Source organism: Sus scrofa, chromosome 1 (assembly GCF_054392235.1).
Source record: "Sus scrofa isolate SSC_HxYL_T2T_F1_AM1 chromosome 1, Sscrofa_HxYL_maternal_Yorkshire_Landrace_v2.0, whole genome shotgun sequence".
Taxonomy (NCBI): Eukaryota; Metazoa; Chordata; class Mammalia; order Artiodactyla; family Suidae; genus Sus; species Sus scrofa.
Genome location: NC_139383.1, coordinates 55652549 through 55671155, shown reverse-complemented (window position 1 = coordinate 55671155; position 18607 = coordinate 55652549). Strand labels below are relative to the sequence as shown.

Below are 18607 nucleotides of genomic sequence, written 5' to 3'. Positions count from 1 at the left end.
GCCTGCTATTCCCAAGAAGAAGTAGATGTCATATCCCTGTTGCTCAACTGAGGCCACCCTCTATCGGTCAACAGCCGTCAACCTCAAACCTGTGTATGACTCCAGCCAAGACCAGCAGATTGCTGAGCCAACCATGCCCCAACCTCAGAGGAATACATGCTTACTATTATATGTCACTAAAGTTTTTGTAGTTATTATGCAGAATTTTGTGAAAATACTGAATTAATTAGCTACCTTAAGTTAGAAAAGATAATAAATTCAAAGAAAGTATAAAAATTTTAAAGTAGTAAAAATAAAAACAGATATAATTAGAAATAGAAACTAAAGATACAACAGAGAGAATCAACAAAAGCAAACACTGATGATTTGAAAGGACTACTTACTGTACAGCACAGGGAACTATATATATCCAATGTCTTGGGACAGACCATGATAGAAGATAATATAAGAAAAGGAACGTATATATATGTATGACTGGGTCACTTTGCTGTACAGCAGAAATTGGCACAACATTGTAAACCAACTATACTTTAATTAAAAAATGTTTTCAAAAGACTAAAAAAACCCTTTGGCAAAAATGATCAAGAAAAAAAGAGAAGGTACCAACAAATAGAAGAATGAGAAAAGGACAACTACATAACAATATAGATTTTTTAAAAAATCTTAAGACAATATGTGAATAACCTTATTCTTTATTTGAAATAGCCTTAAATTATTTTTAACTATTTACTTGTTTTTAATGAAATAGCTTAAAAATCTGAATGAAATGGGAAGTGTTTTAGAAAAAAATTACTAAAACTATATCAAGAATAGGAAAAAACCGTCGTTTTTCCACTAAAGAAACTAAATCCCACATTTTTTTAAAAAAAGAAACAAATCTAGCAAACTATCCTCTTGGAAACAGATCACTTTATATAGAAATTTTGGAAGAAAGGAAGGGAAAAAGGAAGAGAGGGAAAAGCTGCCTCAATTCATTGTTTGAGGCTACTAGAAACTTGAAAACTGGGTGTGTTACAGGCCAATCTCACTTAATAAGCAGATTTAAAAATCCCAAGTATTAGCAAACCAAATCCTTCATTACATTAAAAAATTTTTTTTAAATATTTGGAAACAATCGAAAAGTTACAGAAAGTTGAAAATATCGTCCAGTGTTGCCATGAGCTGTGGTGTAGGTCACATACGCGGCTTGGATCTGGCACTGCTGTACCTGTGGCATAAGCCAGCAGCTGTAGCTCCAATTCAACCCCTAGCTAGGAACTTCCATATGCCACGGGTGCGGCCCTTAAAAAACAAACAAACAAACAAACAAAACCTTTGGAGTTCCCATAGTGGCTCGGTGGTTAACAAATATGACTCATGTCCATGGGGACCAAGGTTTGACCCGACCTTGCTCAGTGGGTTAAGGATCAGGCACTGCTGTAGTTGTGGAGTAGGCAGCAGACACAGTTTAGATCCTGCGTTGCTGTGGCTGTGGCACTGGCTGGTGGCTGCAGCTTCAATTCAACCCCTAGCCTGGGAACCTCCATATGCTGAGGGTGTGGCCCTAAAAAGACAACCCCTCCCCGCCAAAAAAAGAAAAGAACGTATCGTACAGAGAAATTTTTTTCCTGAACCACTTGGGAGTTACCGCCAACTTAGTGCTCTACTACATTCCATTATTTTAATGTTTTATTTCCTACAAACAAGGACCTCCTACATAATCAGAGTATGACCACAGAATCAAGAAATAATTTTGTTTGTTTTTTGCTTTTTAGGGCTGCACCTCTTCCATATGGAGATTCCCAGGCTAGGGGTTGAAATGCAGCTACAGCTGCCGCTTGGCCTATACCACAGCCACAGGAATGAAGATCAGAGTCAAGTCTGTGACGTACACCACAGCAACACCAGATCCTTAACCCACTGAGTGAGGCCATGGATCAAACCCGTATCCCCATGGATCCTAGTTGGGATCATTAACCACTGAGCCAGGAAGGGAACTCCAAGAAATAAATATTGGTATACTACTACCCTTCAAGTGTGTGCCAGATATCCCAATGATGTCTCTCACAGAAAGGATACAGTTCAGAACCACGCCTTGCATTTAGCTGTCATGTTCCTTTGGTCTCTAAACCCTAAGTGAAACCTGAAGACTCATTTAGGACACTTACACTATCAAAGATTACAGGCCAGTTATTTTGCAGAAAGTCCCTTAATCTGGGTTTGGTGTTTTCTCACCAAATTATAATTATAATGCATAATTATATCCACATTATACATTTAGGCAGGAATACCGCGGAAGCAATGATGACTTCTACTCACTGTATCCTATCAAGTGGTACATGACTTCAATTTGTCCCATTATGGATGATGATCATTTTGGTCACTTAAGTTAGGCTCTGCCCTCCTCACTCTGCTTGGAGGAACTGCATGCACTCTGCATGCTGGAACTGGCTATCTCTAGGTAGGTCCCTCTTTTCCCTCTGCTTAGGTCCTGACATTCTCTGCCAGGTTGCCCCTCTGTGCAAAAGCCCTCTTGACCCTTCTCCAGCCTTGAAGCCCCACACCCACACTGTTCTCTCCACCCACCACCCCCTCACCCTGTACCATGGATGACTTACTTATCTCACTTGGGCTCTAAATCCCCACCTACAGCCACCCCTGCTAACTCCCTAAGGAACCCTCCCCACCATAATTGGGCTCTGACTCCTACCACACAGAGCAGCTACCTACCCAATCAGGGCTTTGACATTCACTCTGGACCAATGCAACACCCCTGCTCCCACCCCCAGACACCTGCTTTGCTCCCCACTACATAATAAAGGACTAGTATACATGTATGTGTATCTGGGTCACCATGCTGCAGACAGCAGACAAATGACAGAACACTGTAAACCAGCTATAATGGAAAAAAATAAAAATCACTATGTTAAAAAAATTTTTTTAATAAAATATATAAATAAAGGACTGAATTGTTCCAGAAGGAAAGAGGAAAGGCAGCGATGTATTTTTACAATGTATTTTGGACCCGGGAAGATTTATCCGAGCAATATGAAGATAGTTAAGTAGATTTCTCTAAATTTAAACTAATTTATCATACTAACAGATTTCAAAGGGGAAGGTATATGATTTACCTCAATAATTACCCAAAAAAAGACAAAACAAAAACACAACCCATTCGAGATAAAAAAACTAAAATCTTTCTGCAACAGTGAATAGAAGGAAAGTTCCTTAACTTGACAAAATGTATTCAGTACAACCCATGGCAAACCTCATACCTAAGGGTAAAATGTTAACAGCATTTCCCTTTAAAGTCAGAAGCAAAGCAAAAATGTCTGTTATCATTGCCTCTGTATAACACTGTAGGCCTAATAAGCACAAAGAGAAAACACACACATACACACAAAAGGCTGGAAAGACAAAATAAAATTGTTACTACTGTAGAAAACGCATACATAAGTCCAAGAGAATTGAGACTAGCTGCAGGATATGAAACCAATACCAAAAAAAAAAAAAAAAAAAAATCAATTCTACCCCCAAGCAAACAAGTAGAAAATGTAATTGTTAAAAAGATACTATTCACAATAACTAGACCTATGAAGTACCTGGGAATAAATCTAATAAAATATTTATAAGACTTTCAGAAAAAAAATTAGGAAACTTAAAGACATACAAGGACTACATAAATGGGGATACTGCATTCATGGATGCTGGAAGACAAAATTTTAAAATAGCACTATGACCTAAATTTAACATATAAGGTCAAAGAAATGCCAGGGAAACTGCCCATAGGATTTTTCATATAACTTGACAAGTTGACTTTAAAATTCACATGCAAAGCCAAACCATTTCTGAAAGGGCCAGGTGGAAGAAGGGCCCTAATCAGATAACAAGACTTATCTTAAAGAGATGGAAGTTAAGAGATCATGATATTGGAGTTCCCACTGTGGCTCAGCAGGTTAGAGACCTGACACAGTCCCCATGAGGACGCAGGTTTGATCCCTGGCCTGATCTTTGTTAAAGATCCGGCATTGTCAGAAGCTGTGACACAGGTTGCAGATGCAGCTTGGATCTGGTGTTGAAGTAGCTGTAGTGGAGGCCTGCAGCTGCAAGTCCAATTTGATCCCTAGCCCTAGTAACTTCCACATGCCATCCGTGGGTGCGGCTCTAAAAAGAAAAAAAGAAAGAGGGAGAGAACATGATACTGGTTCAGGCATAGATGACAGAGAAGAATTAGGGCTTTAAAACAGAACTAGGTATGTATGGTAACTTGGGCCTATAACAGATGTGCTGGTAGTAATCAGTGAGAAAAGCAGAGCCCTCATCATAAACAATGCTGAAACAACAGCTCTTTAGGAGAAAAATATTACAATTATGCCCAACCTACAATAAAATTATATTCCATATGGATTACATATCTAAATGTGAAAAGCATACTTTAGAACACAGGACAAGACTCTTTCAAGATCTTGAGACTATTTCGAGGGAAAATGAAGGATTTCTTAATCATGACACAAAACATACAACCATGGAAGACAATGACAACTATGGCTACATTAGAATTTAATAACTGGTTCACAAAACCCCCACATAAAATCACATGAAAAGCTACAAACTGGGAAGTATTTGCAACCCATATTCCAAAGAATACATACTCATAATAAAGAGTTTCTCTATCTAGAACTGGTACAAGAGGTTATTCCCAAATACCAAGCTTGTCAGAAGACTGATTTCAAAGAACTAATGTTCATCTGCATCACTTCCACCTCCCAAGTCTGAGGTTCGAGCCTGTGCTTTTCTGTATTTTCTTCTGGGATTGCTACTTTCATATCATCTTTCTCCGAAACAGTGAGAATTCATGAGTTGCTCTGACTGGTGATGAAATCCAAGAGTATTTCACAATCTTACTTCCACATTATTCAGGTCCAGATACTTATTTACCCACACTTTAGTCTACTGTCCTTGGCAAATGGCCCACTGTTATTTCAGTAGCACTTTAGCATTTCCAAGGAAAATCATTTATGATTTTGACATAGTTCACACGTCCATACACTGATTTTAGAATGTGAAGTAATCATTCAGAAACTGAGCTTCTGGTAGCTTTAAATCCTAAATAATCTACACTATGGATGCTACAAACACTCACTCTCAGAATTTCTCAGACTCCAAGGCCGACTTTCTTTGCAGCATTTTGGTGGCATGAACATCATAACCCTAACATTTCCTACTCCCTAACTTGACATGGTGTGGACCGTTTACAAAAGCAACCAGATCAGTTTCTCGGTGTAGAGGGTCTCAATCTTGGACTAATAAGAACATGACTGACACTAATCTACTCAAAATGTCCACAAGTGACTCTAATTTCCTAAGAAACCTGATATAATAGAGATTAAAAAAAACAATGTCTAGTACATAACCTAGCGAGGTAGTGTTTTTAGATCCCATCCATTCAACTAATTCTCATAATATTGTATAACTATTTCCACATAAAAGACCCACTAAAAATGACAGTTTTTTATCTTTGACAATTTTGACTTCAGTTTGGTCTTCACTATATTTCTAGCTTTGTACTTATTCTCCAAGAACCATGACAGTGTATTTCTAGTTGATTTGTAACTTTACATTGTGACTCCAATAGTGAAGCAGTAATAGTGAAGTTAAACACATGGCTCAAATCTAGCGTGAGGGAGTTCCCTGGTGGCATAGCAGGTTAATGATCTGGCACTGTCACTGCTGTGGCTTGGACTGCTGCTATGGCATGGGTTCGATCTCTGGCCCAGGAACTTTTGCATACATGGACATAGCCCAAAAAAAAGAGTCTAGAGTGATAATTTTACTACAGCATACAGCTAAATACCACACGGGAGGCCTAAAACCCTGGAGAGGAAAACCTCTATACACAATGTAACATTAATATCTCCAGGAAGCCACAAGCACAGCATATGCACATAATCATACTCAAAGAAGCATAGTCCAGCTGCCAGAAATAATAGTATGAATCTCAATCTCAACTTGCTAGGGCACAGCCAGAAAGGGTATCACAGCTTACTGGGGTATGTCTATCATGGGCCAATCGCCACATATAGAACATTCCTACTGCTATAGACTAAATATATTTCCCCTCAAAATTCATATGTAGAAATAATAACCCCCAAATTGATGGTATTAGAAAGTAGAGCCTTTGAGAAGTGATTAGTTCATGAAGGCAGATCCTTCATAAATGGGATTAGTGCCCTTATACAAGAGGCCCAAGAAAGCTCCTTTGCTTCTTCCATCATGCGACACACAGCAAAAAAACTATGAGCCAGAAATTAGGCTCTCACCAAACAAAATTCTGCTGTGCCTTAATCTTGGACACCCCAGCCTCCAGAACTGTGAGAAATGAATTTTTTTCATTTTTTTTTATTTTTGAGAAATGAATTTCTATTGTTCATAAGCCACCTAGTTTACATTATTTTTGTTACAACAGCCCAAACAGGTAATACACCTACTTTAGAACATGAAATACAAAGCAGGAAGCCCAGATTAAAATGTGACCAATTCCTTTCATTTCTGTAACTTACAGTAACTATCCTGAATGGTAATAAAATTCAACAGAAACTAGTTTTTCTTTGGTCACTTATATGCACTGATCACAAAGAACTCTGATTAAAAGCAATGAAAAAATTACTTCCTTTCCTAGGAAAAATGTTAATATAGGCTGAACTGAGGGGATGAGGGGATGTGACCATACTCAATATCCAGTATTGGGACAACTAGATAGATACCCATATGCATAAAAATGAAATAAGACATTTATCTTACATAACGTGCAAAAAATAACTCAAAATGGACCATACTTTTAAAAGGCACTAAATCTATAAAGCTTCTAGGAAAAAACATGGGAAGAAATCTTACTGACACTGGGTTAGGGAAAGCATTCTTAGATATAACATAAAAATTTATCACAATTAGGAGTTCCCTTCATGGCTCAGTGGTTAACGAACCCAACTAGTATCCATAAGGATGTGGGTTCTATTCCTGGCCTTGCTCAGTGGGTTAAGGATCCTGTGTTGCTGTGAGCTGTGTGTAGATTGCAGACACAGCTCAGATTCCGAGTTGCTGCAGCTGTGGTGTAGGACGGGAGCTACATCTCTGATTTGACCCCTAGCCTGGGAACCTTCATATGCTGTGAGTGCAGCCCTAAAAAGACCAAAAAAAAAAAATCACAAAAAATTTTGTACTTCAAAATACTTCATTTAGAAAATGAAAAGATACAAATTCAATAAAGTTGCAAGACACAAAACCAATGTACAAAAAAAATCTGTTGCGTTTTTATTTACTAACAAACTAAACCATGCTGTAAGAGAAATTTAGAAACTGTGAGAGAACTATGTGTCTATAAAGAGAACAAACTGTAAGAGGATCAAGAAAACAATTCCATTTACAAACATCAAAAACTTTTAAAAAATAGGAGTAAATTTAACCAAGGACATGCAGACTTGTATACCAAAAATTAACACAAATAAAGATATTTCATGTTCATGGATTGGAAAAATTAATACTGTTAAAACATCCATAACTACCTAAAGCAATCTAAAGATTCAATGCAATGCCTATAAAAATTCTAATGGCATTTTTCACAGAAACTTAAAAATTTGTACAAAACCATGAAAGACCCTAGTAGCCAAAACAATCTTGAGAAAGAACAAAGCTGCATTTCTGATTCCAAACTATATTACAAAACTACAGTAATTGAAACAGAATAGTATTGGCATAAAAACAGACATTTAGACCAATGGGACATAATAGAAAGCCCAGAAATAAAACTCATACGTATATGGTTAACTAATTTCTAACAATGGCGCCAAGAACACACAATGGGAAAAACAGCATTTTCAATAACACTGGGAAAACTGGATATCCACATGCAAAAGAATGAAACTAAACTCCTATCTTAAATCACTCACAAAAATTAACTCAAAATAAACTGAAGTTTAAATGAAAGGAAGACCTGAAACCATAAAAATCCTAGAAGAAAACATAGGAAAAAAGCTCCATGACAATGCTCTTGGCAATTATTTTTTTGGCTATGACACCAAAAGCACAGACAACAAAAGTAAAAAAAGACCAGTAGGACTATATCAAACTAAAAAGCTCCTGTACAGCAAAGAAAACAACAAAATAAAAAAGCAGCCTATGAAATGGGCCAAAACTTTTGCAAACCATCTATATAAGAGGTTAATATCCGAAATACATAATAAACTCAATACAGCTGGATAGAAAAAAAATTTTAATGGGCAAAGGACCCGGACAGACAACATATAAATGACAAATAGGTATAAGAAAGAGCACTCACCATCACTAATCATCAGGCAAATGCAAATCAAACCATAATAACATATCATCTCAGACCTCTAAAATACCTATTACCAAAAAAGTCAAGTAAGTGTTGGTGAGGGTGTGGAGAAAGAGGACCCCTTGTGCACCAATGGTAGGAATGTAAAGTGTACAGCCATTCTGTAAAACAGTACGAAGGATCCTTAAAAAGTTAAAAACAGAACTACTATATGATCCAGCAATTCTACTTCTAGATATATATACAAAGGAAATGAAATATGTATCTCGAAGTTATCTGTACCCCCATGTTCATGCAGCATTTTTCACAACACTCAAGACACGGCTACAACCCAATTTTCCATTAAAAAACTGAATGGATAATGAAAATTATACATATATGCACAATCAATTATTATTCAGCTATAAAGAAGAAAAAAATCCTATCTGCTATAACTTGGGTGAAACTGGAGGACATCATGATAAATGAAGTAAGGCAGATAAAGACACCGCACAAACTCACTTTTACACACAATCTTTAAAAACAAAACAAAAAGTCAAACTCAAAGAAAAAGAGCAGAATGATGGTTGGGGGGGGGGGGATTGAGAAATGCTGGCCAAACTTTCAGTTTTAAGATAAATAGGTTCTAGGGACCTCTATAGTAGATCCCTAGAACCTATACATCTGTATTATATATTTCTCTATATTGTTAATACTGTATTGTATATTTCAAATTCACTAAGAGTACATTAAAGAGTTCTTACCACACACACAGAGTAACTATGTGAGGTGATGGATATGTTAAACTAACTTGACTGTAAACATTTCAAAATGTCTATCAAATCACCACCTTGCACACCTTAAATATATACAATTTTATGTGTCAATTACACTTAGATCTGGAAAAAATAAGCCTTCTTAAAAAAAAAGGTAAGAAAATCAGGGAGTTCCCTGATGGTCTAGTGGTTAGACTCCCATACTTGCACCACTGCAGCAGTCTGGGAACTGAGATCCCATATCAAGCCACTGCACGCTGTGGTAGGGTATGGTGGGGTGGGAAAAGGGAAAGGAAAGGAAAGGGAAAGAAGAGGGGGGGTGAAAAGACAGGCTTCAGATGAGAGAAAATGTTTGCAAATAATATGTCTGATAAAGGACTTGTATCCAGAATACATAAAGATACTACAACTCTGTAATAAAAAGACAGGAATTACCCTTGCGGTGCAGCAGGTTAAGGATCAGGCATTGCAGCAGCTGTGGGGAAAGCCGAAACTGTGGCGTGGGTTCAGTTCCTGGCCCAGGAACCCCCACATGCTGTGGGTGCAGCCAAAACAAAAAACAAAAACCAAAAAAAAACCAAAAAAAAAGCCACACCCCCACTCCCTGGCAAATGGGCAAAAGTTTTATATGAACACTTCACCAAAGATAACAAAAGGTCAAAAAAAAAAAAAAAAAAAAAGGCACATGAAAAGATGCTCATTACCATCAGGGAAATGCAAATTAAACCACAAATACCACTACACATCCACTAGAATGGCTATAAATTAAAAAGACAGACAACACCAAGTTTTGGTGGGAACACAGACACACTGGGAAGAGATAAAATGGTACATACAGCCATTGGAAAAATAATCTGATAGTTTCATGAAATGTTAAAAATATTCTGATAGTTTCATGAAATGTTAAAAATATTCTGATAGTTTCATGAAATGTTAAAAATATTCACTATCCAAATCAGCAATTTAACTAGCAAAGCACCCCAAATGAATATAAGCATTTTGACAAAAAGAAATGTATATGAATGTTCATAGCAATATTAACCAGGAACAAGAAAATGGAGTAGATGGATAAATAAAATATATTATATCCATGTGGTTGAATATTATCCAATAAAAATAAAAAGAATGAAATACTTTATAGCTTTTATTCCATTTAGTGAGAATATTCATATAACTTGCCTATGTGTCTATGGGATGCAACTCAAAGCCCCTCTGAAGGTATTGTGTAAAATAGAATATATATATCATATTACTTTTCTGAAAGCCATAAAATTATGAATTCTGAATTCTAGCTGGCCTCAATGGTTTCAAATAAGGATTATGGAATTCACAGAGAATAACTTTCCCAAGCCCTTTTAATACATTTAAGTATTTTGCATCTTAAAATAATCTATATGAAGCATCATCTACTTCCCAACTACAAATCCGATGTTTTAATATTTTTTATTTTTATTTTTTTGCTTTTTAGGGCCACACCCACAGCATACTGAAGATCCCAGCTACTGGCTGAATCAGAGCTGTAGCCGCTGTCTACGCCATGGCCATAGCAATGCAGGATCCAAGCTGTGTCTGAGACCTACACTACAACTCATGGCAACGCCAGATCCTTAATCCACCGAGTAAGGCCAGGGATCAAACCCACATCCTCATGGATCCTAGTCAGGTTCATTAATGCTAAGCCACATTGGGAACTCCCTGTTTTAATATTGTTTAAATGACTGAACATGAAGCAGTTAATATGTACTATGTAACAGTGACCTGGTTACTAAATTTTAAGCAAATTACTGTCATTTAAGACACAGATGTCCAGCTGTCTGAATTTCCTGATTTAACTCATCAAATTTATAGAAACAAATTGAAACTAATGAAAAGAAAATATCAATCAATATATGTTAAATATTGCTTAGAACATTAATGGTTCAAAATCATATTACTTTTTCCAGAAAACATTAACTACAATTCAGAGATACCTTATATAAAGTTTTAAAAATACTCCTAAAATAGAAACTATCTGAAAATCACTTTAACTATAGCACCTTCATAACCCAGAATTAGAGAGAAAACAAAAACTTCTAAAAGGAATATGACAACTATGTGTAATGGAGTATTCTGGATGGGATCCTAGAACAGAAAAAAACATTAAAATAAAAACCTAAGGGGAGTTCCCATTGTGGCTCAGCAGAAACGAATCCGACTAGGATCCATGAGGATGCAGGTTCAATCCCTGGCCAAGCTCAGTGGGTTAAGGATCCCACACTGCCGTGAGCTGTGGTGTAGGCCAGCAGCTGCAGCTCCAATTTGACTCCTAGCCTGGGAACTTCCATATGCTACAGATGTGCCCCTAAAAAGCAAAACAAACAAACAAAAAACAAAACTCTAAGGAAATCTGAATCAAGTATGGACTTTAGTTAATAATATTGTATCAATATAGGTTCATAATACTGTATCAATATAGGTTCATTAACTGTGACAAATTTACCAAAAGAATGCAAGATGTGACTAAAGTAATTGTCAATTCAAACTGTTTCCAATTTGAATTCTACCAAGTTTTCTTAATTAGTTTCTAACAAGGTTTGCTTCATTAATGGAGTTTTTATTATTGTTGTAATTAAAAATAATTATGGAATATGTGCACACTCCTCAAAAAAAAAAAAAAGATGTGACTAAAGTGAGAAACTGCCCATGGGGTATATACTGTTCTGTCTTCACAATGTTACTGTAAATCTAAAACTATTCTAATAAAAATTTTACTTTACAAAGATTTTTGTTCAAATCTTTTATTATTATGCTCATTTTCAAACTTGATATATTGCTATTTTTACTTGAAAGATAACAAGTGAACTAAAATAATCAAAAGATAATACAGCTGGCCACGTATTAATCTAAACTTGAGAATTTTTCTTAGATAATGCAAAAAATTAAGAATACTGACATTCTAAAACCTATTTTAACATAAGTATATTGTTAACTCTTTAATCACCAAAGTTTCAAGTTAACATGGTTGCAAGATAGTATCTCTTGATTTGTTCTACTTGGATATATACAATGCTTGCACAGTTCTGTTCACTTAAAATACTGGTCAGAAATCTGTCAGCCTCAGGGAAAATTAAACAATGCATAGAGTCCTACATCAGAAATAAAAGATCAGGAGACTGGTAAAAGATTTCTCAGGTATCTGCCAATAGGAATCTACCTCAAACAGCTCTCTATTCTAAAGAAGGTACCAAGGCAACCTGAATTGTTTCCCTCCTCTTATCACATTGACCATTTGTATATATACCTCTTTCCAGATGCATTCAGAAGACTACAATTTCTAGAGATGCACATGAAGAGGGGAAACACACAGACAGTGATAAAATAATTGAATCTCACTTTGGGGGAAGAGTTTTTTCCATGCACTGTTTCTGGCAAACTAGAGACGGCTCAAAATATCCAGGAATAAATTTAAACTCTCAAGACATGTTTTGTTTGGCTCACACAGTGTTTTGGGGTTTTTTCCCCCAGACATTTTGAATTTGATGCCAACATTTCAAAATTAGGACACTGCACATAAAAATCTAGATTTCTAGCTTCTCTTGGAAAAAACCCAAAAGATTTAGCAATACCAGGTCAAGAAGCCCAAACAGCAGTAATAACAAGGTAGCTCTTGGGGAATTAGGGAGGAACTCTTTAATTCTTCCCTGCTCTTTCTCTACCCAAGTGATTCAGTTACCTTATATTCCTGGAGTTTATAAGCATTCAGTGTTGACACTGTTAGCATTAGACAAGCAGTTAAAGTAGTGAAAGCAGTTTTTAACCCAGGAGCACCACATTACATTAGGTCATCATAAAAAATCAAATATGTGCCCACAAAACAGGTTCATCCAATAGCCCTTCAGTTAAGATCTGGTTAGGGACATGAATGTTTTCCAGTACTAAGTGGCCAAGCCTTGGGCGGAGGGGCCCGCACCCATGGAATATGGAAATTCTTGGGCCAGATACACTAGAGCTACGACCTATGTCACAGCTGCAAAAACACTGGATCCTTAACCTACTGTGCTGGGCCATGGATCAAGCCAGCACCACCACAGAGACAAGCCAGATCATTAACCCACTGTGCCACAGCAGAAACTCCAAGGTGATTTTTTTTTAAACTTCAGTGGTATTTAACATGATTTATATGTATATTTTATATATTTAAGTCTGAAAACTTGTTATATTTCTGTACTTAATTCTTAACATTTGGACTATTATTTGTATCAGGATTAGAAATTCAATACAATGTCACTTAAGTGGAAAAAAAGGAAATTTATTTGCTCACATAGTAACTAGAAAAGAGTAAAGTGATGATGACACAACTGGAACCCTGAATTTACAAAACCACACATATCAAAGGCTCCAGTCTTACCCTCTTCATCTACCCAATGAAACTCGCTGTAATGAAATGGAAGTAGTTAAGGAAAAGTTTTAAGCTCAAGTCTTCAGTGAAACTATGAGTTCAGGAGTACAGAAAGAAGGAAGGAAGGAAGGAAGGAAGGAAAGGAGGGAAGAAAGAAGGACGGAAGACTGAACTCAGGTAACAACAAAAGGGTCACTTGTCTTTCCTTTTTCCTCCCCCCCCCCTTCTTTTCTTTTATGGCCCCACCTGCAGCATACGGAAGTTCCTGGGCTAAGAGTCAAATTGGACCTACAGCTTAGGCCTAAGCCACAGCAACAGCAACACTAGATCTGAGCTGCGTCTGTGACCTACTCCGCAGCTTGTGGCAACGCTGGATCCTTAGCCCAATGAGCAAGGCCAGGAATCAAACCCACATCTTCACAGAGATTGTGTTGGGTCCTTAACCCACTGAGCCATAACAGGAACTCCTCTACTCAAAATCTTATCTACTTACGATATATCCACACATTATCATAAATTATAGATGTTCCTTAACAGTGAGTAGAATTCTCCAGTAGTGATGAAAAGGGGCTTTGAGTAAGGATGCAAAGTGGGGCTCACAGAAATATGAGTATAGTGGCTAGCTGGGAAAGAGGGGAGGGGAAAGAAGAAATGAAATCAAGTGTTAAGGACCATTCCCGCGGCAAAAGCACCCACAACTATTATTTCTAAATTGGACAGTAAGCTTGCCTAATACTCAGAAAAATAGTATGAAATCCTTCTTTCATTCATGGCATCCTGTTCCTAGAATACAAAATAACATTAAAGCATACTCGGTGACTAAAAAGACCTCTGTGATTAGCCTGGAAATTTACCTTCATTAATAACACAGAAAAGTATGCTTAAAGTTCTAAAAGAATACCAAAGAGAAGTTCTCTGGTGACCTAGCAGTTTAAGAATTAAGAATATGGTATTGTTACTGCTGTGGCTCAGGTCCCTGCTGTGGTGTGGGTTTGATCCCTGGCCACCCTGCATGACCCAGGCATGGTCAAATAAATAAATAAAAGAATACAAAGAAAACACCAACAAAATTAAAATTATTACTGTGTTAATTAAATTGCCATACTGTGTCATCTGAAGGGGGCCTTTCCTAAAAGTAATTTGTTAGCAAGTTGTAGTATATATGATATACCTGAATTTTATTTTAGTAAGATACAATATATATCACACACACTTCAATTTCATGTTATATTTTCTCACAGGAGCCAGCCACCAAGAAAAATATATGTCTAATAACAATACATACTATAAATTATTTTCCTTATTACTTTCATGAAGAATTATGTTTTCCTTTAAGATGATTAGATTCATCTCTTTGTAATTATACTCTTTCTCAGTACATTACACCTTTGCTGAACCTCATATATCAAAGGCTTAAATAAAGTACCACTCTTTCCATTGCAGGGGGGAAAATTCCTATTTGTAGCTTTATTTTAAAAGCACATTTTGGAAGCTCCCTTGTGGCCTAGTAGTTAAGGATTTGGTATTGTCACTGCTGTGGCTCAGATTTGATCCTTGGCCCAGGAACTTCCACATGCTGAGGGCACAGCCAAAATAAACAAATGCAATGGGAGCCACTGGGCAGTTTAAAAACACACACACACACACAATTTTTTCCTTTTCAAAAACACTCACTGTGTACATAGTAAGTAAAAGCTAAGGTTTTTTAAAAATTGGCTCCTCTACAAGAAACATCATTTGCTTTTAAAATTTTACTTAAAATACTAACTGGATAAATGGTCAAAATGGTCCTTTGGGAAGATCATCATCGACAGAGTCAGTTTTATCTTCAATGATGTTACCCCCTCAAAAAGGATTCTGATGTCCTATTATTTTTATTAATTTATTTAAAATAAAAGAAGAGTGCCTGGGCTTTCTGAGATGCTCTTCCTGGGTTATAATCCTAAGAACTGGCTCAAATAAAATTTTCCAATTCTTAAAAAAATTATATATGTGTATGAATTTAATACAATATACAGATTCATTACTTCCATGCCAGTGTAAAGGCTAATGGATATAGCAAAAGTATTTGCTATAGAATCAATAATTTGATCACTAATTTACTTGTATTTTCTCTTTCAATTTCTGGAAACATTATTATCACCCATTTTAAACATATGCCACAGCTTCAAACAAAAAGCTAAAGCTAGGCTTCACAAAAGCCAAAGTGAAAGTCAGAAATCTAGTAACCAGAGTTCCTATTGTGGTTCAATGGTTAACGAATCTGACTAGGAACCATGAGATTGAGAGTTCAATCCCTGGCCTCGCTCAGTGGGTTAAGGAGCTATGGTGTAGGTCGCAGACGTGGCTCAGGTCCCATGCTGCTGTGGCTGTGGTGTAGGCCAGCAGCTACAGTTTAGATTAGACCCCTAGCCTGGGAACTTCCATATGCCACAGGGGCAGCCCTAGAAAAGATCAAAAAAAAAAAAAAAAAAAAAGAAATCCAGTAACCAACGAACTGAGAAAAATTCCTGGGAATGAATGTAGTATTAATAGTAAACACTTTAGTAAACTGTATAGAAATAACTGCAGATATGCAGTAAATGTTATGAAAGATGATATGAATCTTAAAATTAGCAAAGTTACTGATTTTAAACATCCATGAGAAAACTCAAATATGAAAACAGTAAACAGAATTAAATTATATGGGAGGACTTCCCATTGTGGTGCACTGGAAATGAATCTGACTAGGAACCATGAGGTTGCAGGTTTGATCCCTGGCCTCACTCAGTGGGTTAAGTGGCATTTCCGTGAGCTGTGCTGTAGGCTGCAGACACAGCTCGGATCCTGAATGGCTGTGACCGTGGCTGTAGCCAGCAGCCATAGCTCTGACTGGACCCCTAAGCGGGAACCTCCATATGCTGTGGGCACCGTGCCGGCCCTAAAAAGCAAAAAAAAAAAAAAAAAAGAAAGAAAGGAAAGAATTAAATGTGTATGTCTAACTTATACCCATTCTCCTTAAACTTTTCCAAAAGGTTGAAAAAGGAATATTCCCAAAGGCATTCTATGATGACACCATCACCCTAATACCAAACCAGACAAAGATACCATCAAAAAAGAAAACTATAGGCCAATTATCTTTGATGAATTTAGACGCAAAAATTCTCAGCAAAATTTTAGCCAACCAAATCCAACAACGTATCAAGAAGATTATACACCACAACCAAATGGGATTCAACCCAGGTTCACAAGGATGGTTCACCATAAGCAAATCAATGTCATATACCACAATAACAAAAGAAAAGTCAAAAACCACATGATCATCTCAACAGATGCAGAAAAAGCATTTGACAAAGTCCAACATCCATTCATGATCAAAACTCTTACCAAACTGGGTACAGAGGGAACATACCTTAACATAATAAAAGCCATTTATGACAAACCCACAGCAAATATAATACTCAATGGAGAAAACCTGAAAGCCTTCCCACTAAAATCTGGAACAAGACAAGGATGCCCACTCTCACCACTGTTATTCAACATAGTATTGGAAGTCCTAGCCACAGCAATCAGACAAACAAAAGAAATAAAAGGTATCCAAACCGGAAGAGAAGAGGTAAAACTGTCACTGTATGGAGATGACATGATACTATATACAGAAAACGCTAAAGATTCAACCCAAGAACTACTCAAACTGATCAACAAATTCAGCAAGTAGCAGGATATAAGATTAACCTTCAGAAATCAGTCACATTTCTGTATACTAACAACGAAATATTAGAAAAGGAATACAAAAAGACAATACCTTTTAAAATTGCACCCCAAAAAATCAAATACCTGGGGATAAACCTGACCAAGGAGGTAGAAAGAAGACTTATATGCTGAGAACTATAAAACATTCATCAAAGAAATTAAAGAGGATTCAAAGAAATGGAAAGATATTCCACGTTCCTGGGTTGGAAAAATTAATACTGTAAAAACGGCCATACTACCCAAAGCAATCTACAGATTCAGTGCAATTCCTATCACATTACCTATGACATTCTTCACAGAACTAAACAAACAATTCAAAAATTTATATGGAACCACAAAAGACCCAGAATTACCAAAGCAATCCTGAGGAACAAAAACCAAGCAGGAGGCATAACTCTCCCAGACTTGAGGCATTATTACAAAGCCACAATCATCAAGACAGTGTGGTATTGCTACCAAAATAGACATACAGACCAGCTGAACAGAATACAGAACTCAGAAATAAACCCAGACACCTATGGTCAATTAATCTTCAACAAAGGAGGCAAGAATATAAAATGGGGAAAAGACAGGCTTTTCAGCATGTGGTGCTGGGAAAACTGGACAGCCACACATAAATCAATGAAACTGGAACACACCCTTACACCATGCACAAAAATAAACTCAAAATGGCTTAAAGACTTAAACATAAGATAAGACACTATCAAACTCCTAAAAGAGAACAAAGGCAAAACATTCTCTGATATCAACCTTACAAATATTTTCTCAGGTCAGTCTCCCAAAGTAACAGAAATAAAAGCAAAAATAAACCAATGGGACCTGATCACACTGACAAGCTTTTGCACAGCAAAGGAAATCATAAAAAACAAACAAACAAACAAACAAACAAAAAGACAACTTACAGAATAGGAGAAAATAGTTTCAAAGGATGCAACTGACAAGATCTTAATCTCTAAAATATACAAACAACTTACACAACTCAACAGCAAAAAAGCCAACAACCCAATGGAAAAATGGGCCAAAGACCTGAATAGACATTTCTCCAAAGAAGACATACAGATGGCCAACAAGCACATGAAAAAATGCTCAACATTCCTGATTATTAGAGAAATGCAAATCAAAACCACTATGAGGTACCAGCTCACACCAGTCAGAATGGTCATCATTAATAAGTCCACAAATAACAAATGCTGGAGGGGGTGTGGAGAAAAAGGAACCCTCCTGCACTGTTGGTGGGAATGTAAATTGGTACAACCACTATGGAAAACAATATGAAGTATATTAAAAAACTATACATAGAACTACCATATGACCCAGCAGTCCCACTCTTGGGCTTATGTCCAGGCAGAACTTTTCTTGAAAAAGACACATGCTCCGGCATGTTCACTGCAGCACTATTCACAATAGCCAAGACATGGAAACAACCCA

General features: G+C 36.8%; 1 protein-coding gene and 1 long non-coding RNA gene across 6 annotated transcripts in view; one reads left to right on the top strand and one right to left on the bottom strand.

Annotated features, from left to right (window-relative positions):
• Positions 1-18607, bottom strand: part of ZNF292 (zinc finger protein 292) — a 98519-nt gene that overhangs the window by 56763 nt on the left and 23149 nt on the right. The window lies entirely within an intron of this gene.
• Positions 6363-11018, top strand: LOC146406093 (uncharacterized). The gene is made up of 2 exons (XR_014805523.1): positions 6363-9929; positions 9991-11018. It is a non-coding gene; the product is annotated as an uncharacterized LOC146406093 (long non-coding RNA).